This window comes from Bubalus kerabau, chromosome 10 (genome assembly GCF_029407905.1).
Source record: "Bubalus kerabau isolate K-KA32 ecotype Philippines breed swamp buffalo chromosome 10, PCC_UOA_SB_1v2, whole genome shotgun sequence".
NCBI lineage: Eukaryota > Metazoa > Chordata > Mammalia > Artiodactyla > Bovidae > Bubalus > Bubalus kerabau.
Window position 1 is genome coordinate 71,731,168 of NC_073633.1, and position 19,759 is coordinate 71,750,926.

Here is a 19,759-nt window from a genome sequence, read left to right on the forward strand (position 1 = left end):
CAGGCAAGAATACTGGAGTGGGTTGCTGTGCCCTCCTCCAGGGGATCTTCCCAACCCAGGGATTGAACCTCTGTCTCCTGTGTCTCCTGCATTGGCAGGCAGATTCTTTACCACCAGTGCTACCTGGGAAGCCCAAACCACTCACTAGCCTGTGCAATTGTATAATTGTTTTTAAGATGACTTCTGCATTCAATAAGCAGCATTATGAGTTTACGAGAGTGTATTCTCATTTCTCAAAGTTTGTTTCACAACAGAGTACTAAATTCAAGAAATATTTTCAGGGGCTTCCCTGGTGGTCCAGTGGTTAAGAATCCACTTGCCAAGGCAGGGGCCATGGGTTTGATACCTAGTCCAGGAAGATTCCACATGCCAAGGAGCAACAAGGCTCATGCAGCACAACTGCTGAGCCCAAGCTCTAGAGCCCAGGTGCTGCAACTACTGAGGCCCATGCACACTAGAGCCCACGTTCTGCAGCAAGAGAGGCCACCACGGCGAGAAAATGAGAAGACCACGCGCCGCAACAATGAATAGCCCCTGCTCCCTGCAACCAGAGAAAGGCCAAACACAACAGTGAAGACCCAGCTCAGCCAAAAATAAATTTTTTTTTCCTAAAAAGAAATACTTTCAAAACAAAATCTGTGCTTCCCCACATTAGTGGTCCCTCAATCCAGATGCCTGTTAAAATCACTTGGGGAGCTTGTTAAAAATTGATTCAGGACATCTCTACTGATTTTGACTCTCCACGGGATGCTGTTCAGTAACTGGCACTTCTTTCAAAGTTTACCAAGGTTTCTTGGCCATAGATTTGGAGACTTCTGCCATAGATACGCCTGTTTCAGGGTTACCTGAAGAAACATACATAGCACTGGTATAAGGATCTTCTTGATGTCTCACCAGGACTCCTTGTCTACTATTTTAGGCTTGGCTGTCTCCTGGAATCCACCCTCCTTTTTGTCACCCTGTGCTCTCCACAGGGCTGCCTGGGGAGATTAATCCTTCCAGGCTGAAGGTGTGCTCCTACTACTCCCTGCCTGATGAAGTCAACCCAGGGTGGTGGAACTCAGGTCATTCTTCTGCCATGGCTGGTGGCTGTGCCATGCTAGGGAAAGGGCTCACCTCCCACAAGGTTTAAAATTTTTCTTCAAGTCACACACAAAAAAGTGCTGCTATGCACTTCAATAATGTTTCCAAAATTCCCTTTCTCCAGGAATTTGGTATCAATTTTCTTGAGACTAGGATTGGGGAGTGGGGAGTGGTTCAAGAAGTAATAGATAATTTGAGCAACATCACCCCACAGAACACCGGGAGCTCTCCCTCACTTATTGCCTTTGCCCCTGCCTTCTCATGAGTAATGGGGCCTTGTCAGGATGGAGTCCAGGTCTCTCTTGGATGGCTCCATAGATCTCATGAACATATTATCTTGGCATCTCAAATGCCCCAGAGGAACGTACAGATCTGAAAAGTCTATGTACTATATGATTCCAACTATGTGACATTCTAGAAAAAGGCAAAATTAAGGAGACAATAAAACAATCAGTGGTTTCCAGGAATTGATAGGGAGAAATGAACTGGTGGAGCATAGAGGATTTTTAGAGCAGTGAAAAAATATTTTATGATACCATAATGATAGGTGTTATTATACATTTGTCAAGCTCATAGAATGTGAAACACCAACAATGAGCCATATCATAAAACTACAGAGTCTGGGTGATTATGACATGTCTACAGAGACTTATCAGTTGTAACAAATGCATCACACTGGTAGGGATGTTGCTAATGGGGGGAGGCCATGCGTGTGTAGGAGGAGGGGATATTTACATTATAGAGCATGCTCTAAATCACTGTATTTAATCAAAAAACTAAACAGATTAATAGAATACAATCAGAACTAATCTGGGATATTTATGGAGGTCAACTGATAAAGCTGTTTTTTTTAAAAGAAGACTAAGAGGGACTTGCCTGGTGGGCCAGCGGTTAAGACTCTGGCACTTCCAGTTCAAGGGGCATGGGTTCAATCCCTGGTCAGTGAACTAAGATCCCACATGCCACAAGGCCTGGGAAAAAAATTTTTAATAAATATAAATAAAAATTAAAAAGACAAAGAAATTTAGCCCAGATTAATTGCAAATATATGTCATTGGAAAGGAACTTTGAAAAAAGACACTTTTAAAAGTCACAGAGTAAAGGTTACCTTGTGGTGATCACAGCTATACCAGTAAAAACGAATGAAAAACAAAATAACTCCCTAATGTTATGTAAATGGATAACTGTGGCTTGGGTTACAGATTCAAACACAATGTGTCTGAAAGAGGTGAGGATTACCTCTTTCGAGGTGCTATGTCAATTGGTGTTCGAGGATGTAGAAAAAAGGCCTGGATGTCACATATCCAAGTGAAAATCTTTAATAAATTCAGTTCATAAACTGAGAGAGTGAAAAATGCAATGTTTCTAATTTAAAACATTTTATATGATATGTTATTTTGAATATATATGTAAAACTACATTAATAAGCTATACACAGAAGTAGACAAGTGACTAATTTATCTAAATCCATATAAGTTCATATAATCATTTAATTTTTTTGAACTTTTCATTAGAAAAGGAAAATTTCCCTCCTTATATAATCTCTCTAAGCACCAGGAATAGTATAGACACTTAGCTGTATTGTGGGCTGCCTACTGTGAAACAGTCTTTTCTAATACACTGGCTTGCTAGAGTCTCTAAGGGACCTTGTAGCTTTGTTTTGGTATTTATCAGAGCCCACTTTTCAAACGGAGAGCCCACCTTCCTTGATTCAGTGAGTTCTCTTTGCAGAAAGAAGGGTGCAAGACAAATGTATAAATTCAAATAATTAAAGGTTAACTGTAGAGACACACTTATTCTTTTTTCCAGTGTTCCTAGACTATGATAGAATTCCTATCCCTCAGTTGCTGGGTTGGTATTTTGAGTATTATTTTTCTTGGGTTTTGGATGCAATATTGTGAGGTAGGAGCCATATATCATATCATATTCTCTTTACTCTACAATACTCTTCCCCACCCTCCCAGTCCTTGCCCCCAGACCTCTTCTCTTGGCCCCATCCTTGGAGAGAAAACCAAGTTATCAGCACCACATAATTATCAAATGCTCAGTGTAGTAGGAAGGACAGGAAAGAAATCTCTAATTAAACAAAGCATCAGCTTTGCTCTTCTGTATAGGATCCTTAATCTAAATAGAATTTCAAGCTATTGTGCCAGATACAGAACCCACAAAATGGGCATAAATATTAGCCTCTGTGTTGGCAGTTCTTTCAATATGACTGGTGCTATCTCTATATACTTATAAATACAATTATTTCTTCATCAAACAAACTTCTTGGCTATGACTTTCTCAAGAATGGAATAAAAACAAAGGGAGAGTTGTGCAGCCTCTCTGCCATACACCAGCTCATTTTGGTTACAATCTTGCAACTTCCAAAGGGGAATTTGGAGCTCCAATTATATGGAGCACAGTTTCGTATTTCTCATTACAGACATATGCCACTGAGAATTACATAAATGGTGTTGGCTGGCAGAAAGAAGAGCAGCATTCCTCACCCCTTTCTTCTCTCTGCCAGGCTTACACACCCTGTCAGAAGAGAAAGCACAACTTTGCTGACCCTTTCAGGGACAAGTAGCCCTGGAACAAGTAAGTAAGCCAACTCTTGAGCATATTCTGTAAAAGCAAACAGTGAAATATCCTGGTATGTCAACCCTGCATACACGTTTTCCCACTTGGCACCGATGTTCCTCTCTGCTTTGAAATTGCCAGACAGGCAATTCTGTCCATCAGCAGGTATCCCATGTCCAGCTCTAACTGTGTCCATTGTCTCCTCCTGCTCCTACTGCTCCAAATACCTTGATCCAGAAGACACATGAGCATCCTGCCTATAGAATCCAATATTCTAAAATCTATGCACAACTCTGATTTTCAAGAATTTTATAGCTAGGGAGCTGAGGTGGGGTTTAGAGACTTTCTAGTCCCAAGATTGTAAATTCAAATTCCTAATGGGATCGAGGAGGTACTATGAGAACAGCAAGTCACATATGAGGCAATAGGGAGTGGTGAGAACTGGAGCAAATTGCCTAAGAACAGTCCCTCTGATTCTAATCCAACATTCCCATTTCACAGATGAATAAACTCATCCCCCAAAAGTGACATAATTTGTCATGATAAAAATTCAGTTTCGCTCAATTTCCACCAAACAGGTTGCCCTTAGGTCAGAAATGAAGATTATAATTTTTCCCAAATCTTCAGGGCTCTTGTTTGGGGGTACACAAAACTTTTGTTTTAGGAAATTGAAAATGCCATCTTCCCAGAAATATGCCCTCCAAGACTCACTTCACACCATGGGCTGTGGCCAAGGCCACATTCATTCTTAGGAATGTTCTGTCTAGGGAGGATTCCTGGGATGTGATCTGTGGTCAGTGAGAAAGCCCTTTTGATCCCAGCCACAAAAATGCTGCTGAACTCAGAACCCTTCTCTCCATAAATCAGAGTCCTCCCGGGAATGCCCGGGTGTGGCTTCCCACGCAGGTGCCCGGCTGCTCCAGCACTCCTAAGGGGGCACTCCCTCACTTTGAAAGTCTTTTAGGAGCTGCTGGAGTCAAAATGGTAAATCCATACAATTCTACACTCACATACGTATTCTTCCTGACTTTCCGGGCATCTGTTTTGTTCATTCCTAGCAGCCAGGTGTGAGTGCCTGTCTGCCTTCCTTCTGTTTGCTATTTCAAGTCTAACCTTCAACTCTGAATTTGGCTCAGCTTGGGAACATAGGCCAAAGAGTTCCTTGTATACACTGCTTTTAATTTGTCCAAGGATTCAGGAGGTAGCTGTGATCCAAATAGTTTAAGAAGTCAAAATACTGCTGCAGCCTGGGTCTAGCAAGCTGGCTGAAGGCTGGCTGGTGAATTTGGAATCTCCCTTCAGGGATACCCATGTGCCTCTAGGAGACAAGCTCTTTCTTTTGCCAGCAACTAACTTCCTGCTCAGACCAGCATGAGGTCAGTGTAAGAGACCTGCCAGGAGGACTTGAAGCCAGGTCCTGTTTTAGAGGCTCAGACACCCACAGCAGCTATGAGGATTTTCAATAACTCACACCCCAGGCTGCTTAAAAGTACATATTCTTAGCTCCCATTTCCATAGAAGACATAACAATAGTAGTATTTACTGAACACTCAATGGGCTTTAGGTACCACGACAAGTATCAATACTTTACAGAAATCTGTTTCATTTAATCCTCGCAATAGCCCTATGAAATGAGGGTGGTACTGTCAACGAGTGAAGCGAGTCATAGTTACCACAATTACGATCTCCATTATGCAGTTGGGGAAACGGAACTTTAGAAAGGATCAGTTAATTTGCCCAAGTTCACCAAACTAGTCAGTAGTAAAATGAAACTCAGAATGTACCCATTCTTATCCCAGGGGACCACAAAGCTATAAACACACATTTCTATTAAGAAATCTCACCAGCTAGGTGATACCTTTGAAACATGCCAGAGCAGTTGTCAAGTAGAGGTTAAGGTCTGTGGGGGCTTGCAGTTCACCAACCAAAAGTGAAGAGGGATGGGGCACCGGTTCCACTTGGATTCCAGGAGTCCCAAATCCATGTATACCTCACAGACAAGCCGAGGATGCAGGCAGCCCCCTTGTGCTAATGACAGGGGACACAGGTGCTCAGGTAAAGGCCCTTCCACCTGAGACCAGCCTCAAAGACCAAGGCTCAGGCCTGGTGGCCTTGGAAAAGCTACAGGGCCACATGCACTTCACACACCTAACAAGATTGCACTGGTGGGAAGTCTGTCTACTGTCTCCTGGTAAAAAGTGAGTGTCTTCTGGAGTTTCCTGGAGGCCAGAGGAGAAGACCTAAACCCACATCACCAGGTCGAGGCCAACAGAGCAGCATGAGGCAGGTCATGGCCGCTGCAGTATGTCCTGGCCTTTCCACCACCCACTTCTCAGTCCTCCTTCTCATGCTGAGTCTCAGAAGTGACTCAGAGGAGCAGCTAAGGTGACTCAGAGAGAAGTTCTTTCAAGTTCCTAAAAAAACATGCCCAAGGCCAACCACGAGGTGCATTTCCTCCCAGCCATGTTATTTTAAAGGCAAATGGGTCTCCAAAACAGAGCCACCATCCCAGCCCTGGGCCAGATCACATTGCAGGCCATGTTTAGTGGAGAGAGGTTGCTTACAGTAAATCCAAGCAGGCTTGAAAATGTTGATTTATTCTTCTTAGAAGATGAATCACACCATGTGGATTAGCTGAATCAAATAAGGGATTCTGAGACTCGTTATTCAAAGTGGAACAAACATTGCTGGAGGAGATGGTGGGGCAAGGCCTGGGTGGCTGCTCTTCGGGGCCAGTGCTCATGGATTCAAAGGTGGGGACCAATCACACCCTTTTCTTTTCCCCTCCTTACTCTAGGTCCCTGCCTATGGCCTATCAACTCTGGATGGCGAGTTAAAAGGAGATGAAGTTAAAATTATCATCTTTGCTCTTTTAAGTGGCTGAATAGAGGTGACATATAATAACATTGCTCAAAATGTCTGCACAGGTGTTTCCTTTACAGTGAAATGAAGCGTTAGTCACTCAGTTGTGTCCAACTCTTTGCAACGCTATGGACTGTAGCACACCAGGCTCCTCTGTCCATGGGATTTCCCAGGCAAGAATACTGGAGTGGGTAGCCATTCCCTTCTCCAGGGGATCTTCCTGACCCAGGGATCAAACCCAGGTCTCTCACATTGCAGGCAGATTCTTTACTGTCCGAGCCACCAGGGAATCACCCTAATATTCTCTTCCTCCTCTCAAAATACTCCAGAAACCTGAGAAAGTGGAACAGTTCTAATATCTCTATTAACAGGAGGCAGAAAGGCTTCCATGGGCCTTAGCTTAGTCTGTTTGGGCTGCTGTAACCAAATACCATAAACTGGGGAACTTATAAACACATATATTTATTTTCACAGTTCTGGAGGTTAGAAAGTTCAAGCTCAAGGCACCAGCAGATTTGGTGGTTACTAAGTCTGTTGAAAAACATGAAAACAAAGCACACCACAGCAAACAACCCTCATCAACCAGCTGGTGTGATTCCCAGGGTGCCAGCTTTCTCACTCTTTGCCCAGTCAAGCAAATATTCGGGGTCTCCAGCACAAGGTGGAACCTGCCTGGTCACTAATGGTAGTGAGGAATGGAGGGATTCTCACGCCTCTTTCTGTTTCAGTAAGTGGAGCTGGGAATCCCTGTCTCCAAGGCTTTTTTGAAACTCAAGCCTATTCCTGGGGAACTCGGGACCCAGGTTCTTCTAACACCTATGAGGTGAAATCCATCTGCTTCTTCTTGGCTTTTTCCTCCCCCTCCGGAAGCCTGCCATCCAGCTAATGTGATAGGGCAATCCCAGATCTGGCTCCAAGATCCAGCTGCACTCTCTGCCATCTTCCACGCTCCAACCTCACCTTCTGTTCTGAGGACAAATATGATTTTGCAAAGTTCAATTTTCCAACTGCTACACTGCTTCATTATTTGAGAGATTAAGGAAAGTTAAGTCTTTCAATGTTCAAGGTTATTTCCTTAATCTGTCAAAACTCCTAATCACAGAAACACGTTCATACACGTATCTCAGAATCAGTCCTCAAGTTCCAGAGTCTGAGAATGACCCATTTTTTTTCCTCCTCAATGAAGAGTATTTTTACAATGCTTTGTGCTCACAGTTCTCAAAGTGCTAAGCAGAAGCATGCCAAACCTTCTATTACAAATGTAATGCATGCAGACATGCATACAGGGGAATTTTTAATACTGTTCTTCAAATTTCCGTCACATTTACCCCTAAGAATCTCAAATAACCATTGACTTCTGAGAAGAGGTTTTTATGGGAACTAAAAAAGTCTCAAGACAAAGTTTCTTAAATTCAATTGTCTTAACTAGCCTGTCCCTCAGATGTTTTAGTTGTCTAACCTTAGTATTTCCATTAGCTATCATTTCTTTCTTTGGATCCTTCCAGGCTAAATTGAACTAAAGAAGAAAGATGTCAAAACCCTTAAATGCTTCAGACTATGTCCCCCAATCTTATTATGGAAAACAAGGGCTACAAAAACAGATTTGTGTAACTCTTACAAGCACTGGCTGAAGGAATAAAATGAAAACAAGCTATTGTGTTAATCTTCAGATTAGCCCTCTAGTCTGTCAATGTAATACTGACCAGTAAACAATGTCCATAATTAAACTGTTGTCAGAGACACAAAAGCCCCACGAGCCTGAGCTAATGAGGCAGTATTCAACTCCTTCACAAAGGCTGGCCAAATACAATTCCAGGAATGTTAATGCTGCCAAGTAGCCGGGATGCTCTCAACAGCGGGAAGACCACTGAGTGGAGGTAATTAAGTCTCCAATGCTCGAGAATTCTGTCCCAGTGCTATTTGTTTGTTGAGGACATGTGCTTAGGTGCAAGGAATTAGAAATCTCTGAAACCAAATTGAGCACATTGGGCATCAAAGCACCCCAAGTCCTCCTCTGAGGTCTGTGACATGAATGTGCATGACAAGGGGGCAAGGGGGCCACAATCTCCTAATTGTTCCAGAGACCTTTCAGTCTGGGGGGGAGACTACATGTCTTGGTATTTATGTAATTAAGTGCACTGAAATCCTCAGCGCAGGATTCCCATGAAGTCTGGCTGCACGTTAACTGGGGCTCAGTAGATTTATTAGAGGACACTTTTCCATTCTTTTTGCTCTGGGAGACAGATGCTCTTCCATAAAATACCCTCATACCAAATAATTTTGTCTAGAAACCAGAGAATCACATCTATTCTTCTCTTCAAGAGAGAATCCCCACTAGGAACACTTTATTTCCCCTTCTGTTTTTCTTGGATCCTCTTGAAAATTCCAATATGTGACCCAAGGCACATTGCAGTAAGAAATATCACACCATGGGAGCCTTTCAACAGGAGGAGTCCTGCACACGACTGATTCCATCACAGGTCCACATTCACTGTCCACTCCTGCAGCCAGGAGGCCCTCCAGAGCTGGCCCACGGCTGCTACATCCCTAACTTACTCCTGGGGCTCCAAGAGAGCTTCCTGATCCTTCTTTTTGGGGCATCCACCTAGAGAGTTGGGTTTTTTTTTTGCACTGTGATGAAGATGGGAGGAGATAAAAGGGGGAGAAGAGGGCATGACACACTTGATGTTCCAGCGACATTTCACTGCAGCCTTGAAAATGTCATCAAGAGGTCAAGCTCCCTGGGGGAACGAGATTATGCCACTTCTCTACTCTCAGTGATCAAAGGAGAACTGATCCCTGTCACAAAACTTAGAAGAAGGCAGGGAAAATGCTGAACTTGCCACAACCTAGCTCTGATCACTTATTTATTCATTTGAAACCACAAGTCTACTACGAGCTACGCCCTGAGGATGCAGAGATGGACAAACGGAAACTATCCCTTCACTCCTAGCATTTATTGCCTATTGGAGGAGATACACATTGTCACACACCTAACTATGAAAAGTGCTCTGTGGAACATCAATAAAACCAGAGGGCAAAGCAAGTCACAAGCAAGCAGGCCATCCTTTTCCATATCTGCTCAATGCCAAGGGCTAACAGGAGTTACTCCTAGGCGGTAGGACTGTATACTGGCTTATTGTCCTACTGTCTCTTTCTGCATTTTTCTTGGGAGTTAGGTAGTTTAATAATTCAGACCACAGGTGTGGAGGTAAACCAGCTATCTGATCTTGAGCAACTTATTTAAATTCTCGGAACCTTGGTTTCCATGCTGTAAAACAGAGGTAATGCCAGTCCCTTCTTCACTGGCTGGCTGAAAGGATTAAACAGAATGAACATTCAGAGTGAGTGCATATTACAGAACAGATACCCCAAGAATACATTATATCTACAAAAAGAAAGAAAATATGCCAAGTTACTGATGGTTGTTTTTGATGCGGGCATTGTTCCCCATCGTCTCTGCCATCCTAGCCCCTGTCACTACAAGGATCCCATCTTTACAACTATAGTTCTTCTTTCTGTATGACTGGCATGTTCCGGGTCCCTTGTTGAGGACAACGTTGGATTCTACTTCGGAGACTAGTGGAATCATCCCCTAAATCAGGCATCCCCAACCTCCAGAATCTAATGGCTGATGATCTGAGGTGGAGCTTACATGATCATAATAGAAATAAAGTACATGATAAATGTATGTACTTGAATCACCCAGAAGCCATCCCTCCCACCCTGGTCCACAGAAAATAATTGTCTTCCACAGAACTGGTCCTTGGTGCCAAAAATGTTAGAGGACATTTTTAAATGTCCTCTGATTTTTCTCTTCACAACTCTTCTGCGATGGTTTTGTCTCCAAGCAATGTCACTACTCCAAAGTGTATATGGGCGTGGGGCTGTAGTTTGGGATTCAGAGATTGGGATTGAGGAGAGAAGGGTGGTAAGTACTTCTTCCACACCCCATCTCCCCCATCCAAGTCCTGCCCAAGACTGAGTTTAATCATAAATATAAATATCATCATTGATCATGAAATAATCTGGCTCTTTTGAAAATACAGCCACAGAACTTGACTTGCTGACCTCTCACGACAATGCATTCCACAGATTTCATGATGGCTTTTCAGTCTTTAAAATATGGCTAAGTAAATAAATAACTTACCAGCCCCAAATTCCTACACACCCCATTTCTTCCAACATTTTGTGACGGTGACCTCTGGCAAAACTCAATGAGAAGACAGAGCGAACCAGTCATCCTCCTTTTCACATAAATATCAGGAACTCATCCCCAAAATGCATCCAGACAGCAGGCTGGAAAACACATCCGCTGCAGCTCTGGGGGGTCATTGCTGGTCCCCTCTCTTCAGGAAGCAAGAGTGTCCTAGAAGAAAATGGGAAAGGCTACCAGACCTATGATTTTGAGCCAGTTGTGGGCTAGAAATGCTATGTAAAATTTAAATAAATAACTCTACTTTCATGATACTCCACTTCAGACATTTTCAGTCACCTAAAAGGATGGGTCTCATTTCCTAATTCAACCAAAAAAGAAAACCGTTCCATTACTATGATACATTATCATCAAAAGTATTGTCAATAGCCTAACTCCTAACAGGGGTCTGTTTAACTGGAAAAGTTTCAAGCAAAGTCTCCATCCAAAAGTGAAGATTTGGGGACTTCCTTGGCTGTCCAGTGGTTAAGACTCAGTGGTTAAGTGCTTCCAGGGGGCAAGGGTTCTACCCCTGGTCAGGGAATTAAGATACCACATCGTATGTGGCACAGCCCACCCCCTAAAAAAGTGAAGGTTTTGCTGTAGTGGAGAACACCTCACTCCACCACATCTAAGCTGTGTGACTTTAGCTAAGTCTCCCACTCTCTTTGAACCTCAATTTCTCCCTCTTTGAAAGAAGGATAAAACTTTTGACTATTTTCATGGGAAACTACGCCAGGGTGAGGAGATGGTTAAGCACACACTAGAGTCAGACAGCCCAGGTCTAAAACCCTAGCTCTACCACTAATGCCTGCAGGTTTTGGGGAAGTTGTACAGCCTCTCTGCCTCAGTTTTCCAGCCATAAGGTAAGGTAGTCATATCTCCTTCCTCACAAGCTTGTAGTGATAACATGTGAGTTCATCTATGTAAAGCACTTAGAATACTGTCTGGCAGATGGTAAGCCAAATAAGCTATAGCTATCACTGTTACTATTATATATTAATAGGATTCAGCTCAGTTCAGTTCAGTTCAGTCGCCCAGTCGTGTCCGACTCTTTGAGATCCCATGGACTGCAGCACGCCAGGCTTCCTTATACATCACCAACTCCTGGAGCCTACTCAAACTCATGTCCATTGAGCCGATGATGCCATCCAACCATCTCATCCTCTGCCATCCCCTTCTCCTCCCACTTTCAATCTTTCCCAGCATCAGGGTCTTTTCCAGTGAGTCAGTTTTTTGCATCAGGTGGCCAAAGTATTAGAGTTTCAGCTTCAGCATCAGTCCTTCCAATGAATATTCAGGATTGATTTCCTTTAGGATGGATTGGTTGGATCTCCTTGCTGTCCAAGGGACTCTCAAGAGTCTTCTCCAACACCACAGTTCAAAAGCATCAATTCTTTGGTGCTCAGCTTTCTTTATAGTCCAACTCTGACATCCATACACAACTACTGGAAAAACCATAGCTTTGACTAGATAGACCTTTGTTAACAAAGTAATGTCTCTGCTCTTTAACATGCTGTCTAGGTTGGTCATAACTTTTTTTCTAAGGAGCAAGTGTCTTTTAATTTCATGGATATAGTCACAATCTGCAGTGATATTCAGTTCAGTTTAGTTCAGTCGGTCAGTCGTGTCTGACTCTTTGCGACCCCATGAATCGCAGCACACCAGGGCTCCCTGTCCATCACCAACTCCTGGAGTTCACTCAGACTCACGTCCATCGAGTCAGTGATGCCATCCAGCCATCTCATCCTCTGTCATCCCCTTCTCCTCCTGCCCCCAATCCCTCCCAGCATCAGAGTCTTTTCCAATGAGTCAACTTTTCACATGAGATGGCCAAAGTACTGGAGTTTCAGCTTTAGCATCATTCCTTCCAAAGAAATCCCAGGGCTGATCTCCTTCAGAATGGACTGGTTGGATCTCCTTCCAGTCCAAGGGACTCTCAAGAGTCTTCTCCAACACCACAGTTCAAAAGCATCAATTCTTTGGCACTCAGCTTTCTTCACAGTCCAACTCTCACATCCATACACGACCACTGGAAAAACCATAGCCTTGACTAGACGGACCTTTGTTGGCAAAGTAATGTCTCTGCTTTTCAATATGCTATCTAGGTTGGTGATAACTTTTCTTCCAAGGAGTAAGCATCTTTTAATTTCATGGCTGCAGTCACCATCTGCACTGATTTTGGAGCCCAAAAAAATAAAGTCTGACACTGTTTCCACTGTTTCCCCATCTATTTCCATGAAGTGATGGGACCGGATGCCATGCTCTTCATTTTCTGAATGTTGAGCTTTAAGCCAACTTTTTCACTCTCCACTTTCACTTTCATCAAGAGGCTTTTGAGTTCCTCTTCACTTTCTGCCATAATGGTGGTGTCATCTGAATATCTAAGGTTATTGATATTTCTCCCGGCAATCTTGATTCCAGCTTGTGTTTCTTCCAGCCCAGCGTTTCTCATGATGTACTCTGCATATAAGTTAAATAAGCAGGGTGACATTGGAGCCCCCCAAAATAAAGCCTGTCACTGTTTCCATTGTTTCCTCATCTATTTGCCATGAAGTGATGGGACCGGATGCCATGATCTTCGTTTTCTGAATGTTGAGTTTTAAGCCAACTTTTTCACTCTCCTCTTTCATTTTCATCAAGAGGCTCTTTAGGTCTTCGCTTTCTGCCATAAGGGTGGTGTCATCTGCATATCTGAGTTTATTGATATTTCTCCCAGCTTAAGAATCCTTATTATTACTATTATTAATATGTCAGCACTGTGCCTTCAAGAGATGTTTTAACAGAAAACAAGGGAAAAGGAACTAACACTTAGAATCACGTATTCTGTGCGCCATGCTCACAATAACCCTATAAGCTAGTTGTACCTTATTATCCATGTTCACATCTGAAACATTTTAGGCTCAATTAAATTAAGAAAATTATCCAAATCATAATACTGTTAGTAAAAGATAGGAATGATTTCTACATTGAACAAAGAAATTTAATGAGCACCTGCTAAATGGTGAGAGAACTGTTAAGGACAGGAAATACAAAGATAAGTGTGATCCAGTCCTAGATCCCCTAAGGGGCTTACGGAGACAGACAAGCATTGAGTTTGCTGTGTAGGTGGGAGAGAGATCAGAAAAGAGGACCTTGAAATGAGCCGGACAAGGATGGATGGGCAAGCAAGACAACCCACAGGCTGTTCTGAGACACAGAGTGGGGAGGCTGGCACGAGTGGGAGGGATGTTGGAGAAGAGTTGCTGAAGGGACGAAGACAGGTGCTGAATCTCACAGGTGGGTGGGACTTCGTCCCACAAAGGGGATCAGCAGGCGTAATTCAGGCAAAGGGGACCCCAAAGGTAAGGCACCAAAGAGAAAGACAGCCTGGCTCAAAATGGGGGCACTAAGCAGTCAGTGTTGCTGAACCCCATCTCTGATGTCCAATGTGTGGAGGAGATGGGGCTGGGAGCAAAGAGGAGGCCAGGCTCCATCCACCCAAGGATTTTACACAGGGCCTTGGTCAGACTTGCACTTTAAATCATGATGACTGTGTGGAGGGTGGGTTTGCAGTGCCTGAGAAGAAATAAGAAACCAGCTCAGAAGACTGCTACAATAATCCAGAGGAGGCACAGAGAGGGTCTGGACCTATTGGAGAGCAGGGGTCAAGGGGTCAATCAGCACCCCACAGAAGCTCAGCGTGAGGAGGAAGAGACAGACTTTCTAGCTTGGGAGACTAGGTGGGTGAAAGGCTAACCAACTGAACAAAAAGATACAGGAGGCAGAACAAGTCTGGAGAGAGATGCTTATAACGATGAGATTGAAAAAGGTTTTGGCACCCACAATTGAGCGGCAAAGACAGACATTTAAGCAAGTGCAGTGGATAGTGGAATTGTATACAAATACGACACAGGCATTTCCTGAGGGCAGCCCCACGGCCTGAATGGTGAGGAGAGAAGCCTCTATCAGAGGCTGAGGGAGCAACTGGCTTTATTTCCATGTTGTGAGAGTCCAAGAAAGGGCTAGAAGATTCTGCAGGTCTGCTTCCGCATAACAGCCCACCGGGCCATCGCAGTCAGAGTTCACTAGTGAGCAGAAGCCACGGGGAGTTAAGTGAGATAATGAGTTCTAATCAAGATAATAGAGAAGCACAGCCACAGTTTTAGGTAGGCATATGAGGGTGCCATGTCTTCCATGATTCAGTAACTCAGAAGAGTCTTAAAAGGTTCTTTGGATTTAGGCAGGCATACTGCAGAGAATCAAGGACTTCTATTTTGAAAACATGCTAGGCTAAAAATTTTGAAATCCATCAGCTATAAAAAAAATTTTTAAAGAATAAACATACATATACACACATACTAAACACATGCACATATATATAATATAATAAGGTATATTATCTATTACACTACACATATAGATAATAATCATGTATCATGTTAATTATAATATATAGAGGTTATGTAATCATGTAGACATACATTGAAAGTGAAAGTTGTTCAGTCCTGTCCAACTCTTTGCAACCCCATGGACCATACAGTACATGGAATTCTCCAGTCCAGAATACTGGAGTGGGTAGCCTTTCCCTTCTCCAGAGCATCTTCTCAGCCCAGGGATCAAACCCAGGTCTCCCACATTGCAGGCAGATTCTTTACCAGCTGAGCCACAAGGGAAGCCCAAGAATACTGGGGTGGGTAGCCTATCCCTTCTCCAGCAGATCTTCCCCACCCAGGAATTGAACCCGGGTCTCCTTCATTGCGGCAGATTCTTTACCAGCTGAGCTATCAGGGAAGCCCCATTTTAAAAAATAAAATTGAAATAATGGCAGACCTGCTAAGAAACTAAGACTGAGATGAGAGAGTTGAGTGAGTTCAAACACAGCCATTGTGAATGACAGGAAGCCAGGTTGCAGACCTATTTGCGCAGTGCTAGGACTCATAGGGAGAAGGAAATGGCACCCCACTCTAGTACTCTTTCCTGGAAAATCCCATGAATGGTAGAACCTGGTAGGCTGCAGTCCATGGGGTTAAGAGTCGGACACAACTGAGCGACTTCATTTTAACTTTTCACTTTCATGCATTGGAGAAGGAAATGGCAACCCACTCCAGTGTTCTTGCCTGGAGAATCCCAGGGATGGGGGAGACTGGTGGGCTGCCGTCTATGGGGTCGCACAGAGTCAGACACGACTGAAGCGATTTAGCAGCAGCAGCAGGATTCATAGGGAAAAGGCAATGGCAACCCACTCCAGTACTCTTGCCTGGAAAATCCCATGGACGGAGGAGCCTGGTAGGCTGCAGTCCCTGGGGTAGCTAAGAGTTGGATACGACTGGGCGACTTCACTTTGACTTTCACTTTCATGCATTGGAGAAGGAAATGGCAACCCACTCCAGTGCTCTTGCCAGGAGAATCCCAGGGATGGGGGAGCCTGGTGAGCTGCCGTCTATGGGGTTGCACAGAGTTGGACACGACTGAAGCGACTTAGCAGCAGCAGCAGGATTCATAGGGGGTATTCCTTCAGGAAAATGGTGAAGCAAAGAGAGCCTTTCCAGCAATAGCAAGCACAAAAGAAAACTTGGCTCTGGATTGAGGTTAAAAAAAATAATAATAATTGTCCTCTGAGATTTCAAAACACCAAAATAGGCCACACACCAGGTTCCGAGTGAGAAATCACACTAGAACACTTACAAGAAAATGTCACTTAAATTGGAAATCTACCCAGAGAAACAAACCTTCAACCCAGATCCTGCAGCATCCTCTCAGAGATAATGCCAACAAATATGAATTCACACAAACTCACAGTCAAAAATTACAAAATCTACCAGGAGAGAAGCACCCATGAACAAGAAATAATAAACAATAGAACCAGACCTATAAGGTATTCAGAAAATGGCAATATCAGATTCTAAACAAAAGGTAAGTATGCTTAATATTTTTAAACAAATGGAGCTATGAATAAGGAGGAAGAGACTAAAACAAACCAAAAAAAAAAAAAAATGACTTGAACAAATCTGAAAAAGAACTGAGAGTAACTTGTAGTCGTGGAAATAAAATAATTGTTATTTAAAACACAGTGAAACCACAGGGATACCATCAGCCAAATCCTGAATGTGGGAAATTCCACAGGACAAATGACCTGGTTCTTCAACAACTATTCTAGATGGCAAGGAGGAAAACAAAGGGAATGGCACTGTTATAGACTGAAGGAGGCATAAAAGACCCAGCCAAATGCAACATGAGGATACTGATCCAAGTAAACCAAATCTAAAATATTGTTAAGAAATTATATTTATAGAGAACTGTCTGAGGGACTACAAATATTTATGTTGACTGTGCTACAATGAGTTTTTGTCTTAGACTGAGGGACAGTATAAGAAACAGCCGTATACCTGCTCTCCACAGTTTTCACCGTACAATACCATCTGGGATAATATAGGGTAATGATATCATTACCCTACAGTGTGCTCTTAATGAAGACCTATGGCAGGATTCGCTTTCAAGTCTCCATAGAAAAACTGCTTTTCCTAAACTGATTCATTTTTATCTCAAGGATGCTACAGCTCCTGAAACCATGACCATTTTTTCTTTTTATTTTGGTCTTTAGGAAACTCAAAATCAAATATGCAGTCCACCTCAAGCAGCTGCACAGAACAATTTGGGATATATTCCTGTGTGCTGTTTTATCCCAAATTAGCTCTATTTGCCTTTCTTGGATTCCCTTAACCGTAGAGTTTATCCTTTGCATATTTTTTATAATCTACCTCAAGGTTTAAATAAAACTGTAAACCACCCCAAATTCTTGGTGTTTCCTTTAGGAGGTACCCAAACTTTATATAAGCTTTGTGGGCTGTATAATGTACATAACACGTAGACACTCAACAAAAGTGTTTTTGTTTCAATTAAGCTATAGTTCTTTAAAGGCACAAAACTATATCTTCTTCAACTTTATATCAACTATATACAACTCTACATGTGACTTGTAGAGTTAACTGATATGTTTTGGAGTGAAAGAACTAGAGCATCATTAAGATCTCACACAATAGTGTATTTCTCTAAGCTTTACTGAATGAATGAATCAAGCTATGTTTTTGGGAGCCAGTATTTGAATCTGTGCAGTGGATTTTCATAACCTGCTAAGATACAAGGTTCTGGAGACAGAAATAGATACTGATGGGTACTTCATAGGTTAATAATACGTTCCATTGTATGCACTGCAATCCTAAATAGATTAAAAATATAGCTCAGCTTAATATGGAAGATGCAAGTCATGGCAAATTCATGAGACTCCTCCTCTTTTAAATCTATTCTGTTTCTGAAATTTTGATCAGACTCATGTACTGTTCATCCTAGACTATCATGTATGGTAACTTAGCATCTGACTCCATATGAAATTTCATAGATCCCATTTTCTGTTTGTGCTTAGTTCAGTTCAGTCATTCAGTTATGTCTGACTTTTTGCAACCCCATGGACTGCAGCATGCCAGACTTCCCTGTCCAGCACCAACTCCCAGAGCTTGCTCAAGCTCATGTTTATCGAGTCTGTGATGCCATCCAACCAGCTCTACTGTCCCCTTCTCCTTCTGCCCTCAATCTTTCCCAGCGTCAGGGTCTTTTCCAATGAGTCGGTTCTTCCCATCAGGTGGCCAAAGTATTAGAGCTTCAACTTCAGCATCAATCCTTCTAATAAATATTCAGGACTGATTTCCTTTAGGATTGACTGGTTTGAACTCCCTGCAGTCCAAGGGATTCTCAAGAGTCTTCTCCAACACCACAGTTCAAAAGCATCAATTCTTCGCTGCTCAACTTTCTTTATGGTCCAACTCTCACATCCATACATGACTACTGGAAAAACCATAGCTTTGACTAGATGGACCTTTGTCGGCAAAGTAATGTCTCTGCTTTTTAACATGTTGTCTAAGTTGGTCATAGCTTTTCTTCCAAGGAACAAGCGTCTTTTAATTTCATGGCTGCAGTCACCATCTGCAATGATTTTGGAGCTCAAGAAAATAAAGTCTGTCACTGTTTCCATTGTTTATTCATCTATTTGCCATGAAGTGATGGGACCAGATGCCATGATCTTAGTTTTATGAATGTTGAGTTTTAAGCCAACTTTTTCACTCTCCACTTTCACTTTCATCAAGAGGCTTTTGAGTTCCTCTTCGCTTTCTGCCATAAGGGTGGTGTCATCTGCATATCTGAGGTTATTGATATTTTTCCCAGCAATCTTGATTCCATCTTGTGCTTCCTCCAGCCCAGCGTTTCTCATGATGTACTCTGCATATCAGTTAAATAAGCAGGGTGACAATATACAGCCTTGACGTACTCCTTTTCCTATTTGGAACCAGTCTGTTGTTCCATGTCCAGTTCTAACTGTTGCTTCCTGACCTGCATATAGGTTTCTCAAGAGGCAGGTCAGGTGGTCTGGTATTCCCATCTCTTGAAGAATTTTCCACAGTTTGTTGTGATCCACATAGTCAAAGGCTTTAACGTAGTCAATGAAGCAGAAGTAGATGTTTTTCTGGAACTCTTTGCTTTTTCTATGATCCAGCAGATGTTGGCAATTTGATCTGTGGTTCCTCTGCATTTTCTAAAACCAGCTTGAACATCAGGAAGTGCTTGGTTCATGCACTGTTGCCACCTGGCTTGGAGAATTTCGAGCATTACTTTGCTAGCATGTGAGATGAGTGCAATTGTGTGGTAGTTTGAATATTCTTTAGCATTGCCTTTCTTTGGGATTGGAATGATAACTGATCTTTTCCAGTCCTGTGGCCACTGCTGAGTTTTCCCAATTTGCTGGCATAATGAGTGCAGCAGTTTAACAGCATCATCTTTTAGAATTTTAAATAGCTCAGCTGGAATTCCGTCCCCTCCACTGGCTTTGTTCATAGTGATGCTTCCTAAGGCCCACTTGACTTTGCACTCCAAGATGTCTGGCTCTAGGTGAGTGATCACACCATCATGATTATCTGGGTCATGAAGATCTTCTTTGTATAGTTCTTCTGTGTATCCTTGCCACCTCTTCTTAATATCTTCTGCTTCTATTAGGGCCATACTGTTTCTGTCCTTTATCGTGCC

General features: G+C 42.8%; 1 long non-coding RNA gene across 1 annotated transcript in view; it reads right to left on the bottom strand.

The window, feature by feature from the left end:
* The window catches only part of LOC129621546 (uncharacterized), a 41,472-nt gene that overhangs the window by 7,003 nt on the left and 14,710 nt on the right, over positions 1–19,759 (bottom strand). Inside the window, exon 2 of the long non-coding RNA XR_008699437.1 lies at positions 10,661–10,879. This is a non-coding gene — a long non-coding RNA (uncharacterized LOC129621546). The remainder of the gene's footprint in view (positions 1–10,660; positions 10,880–19,759) is intronic.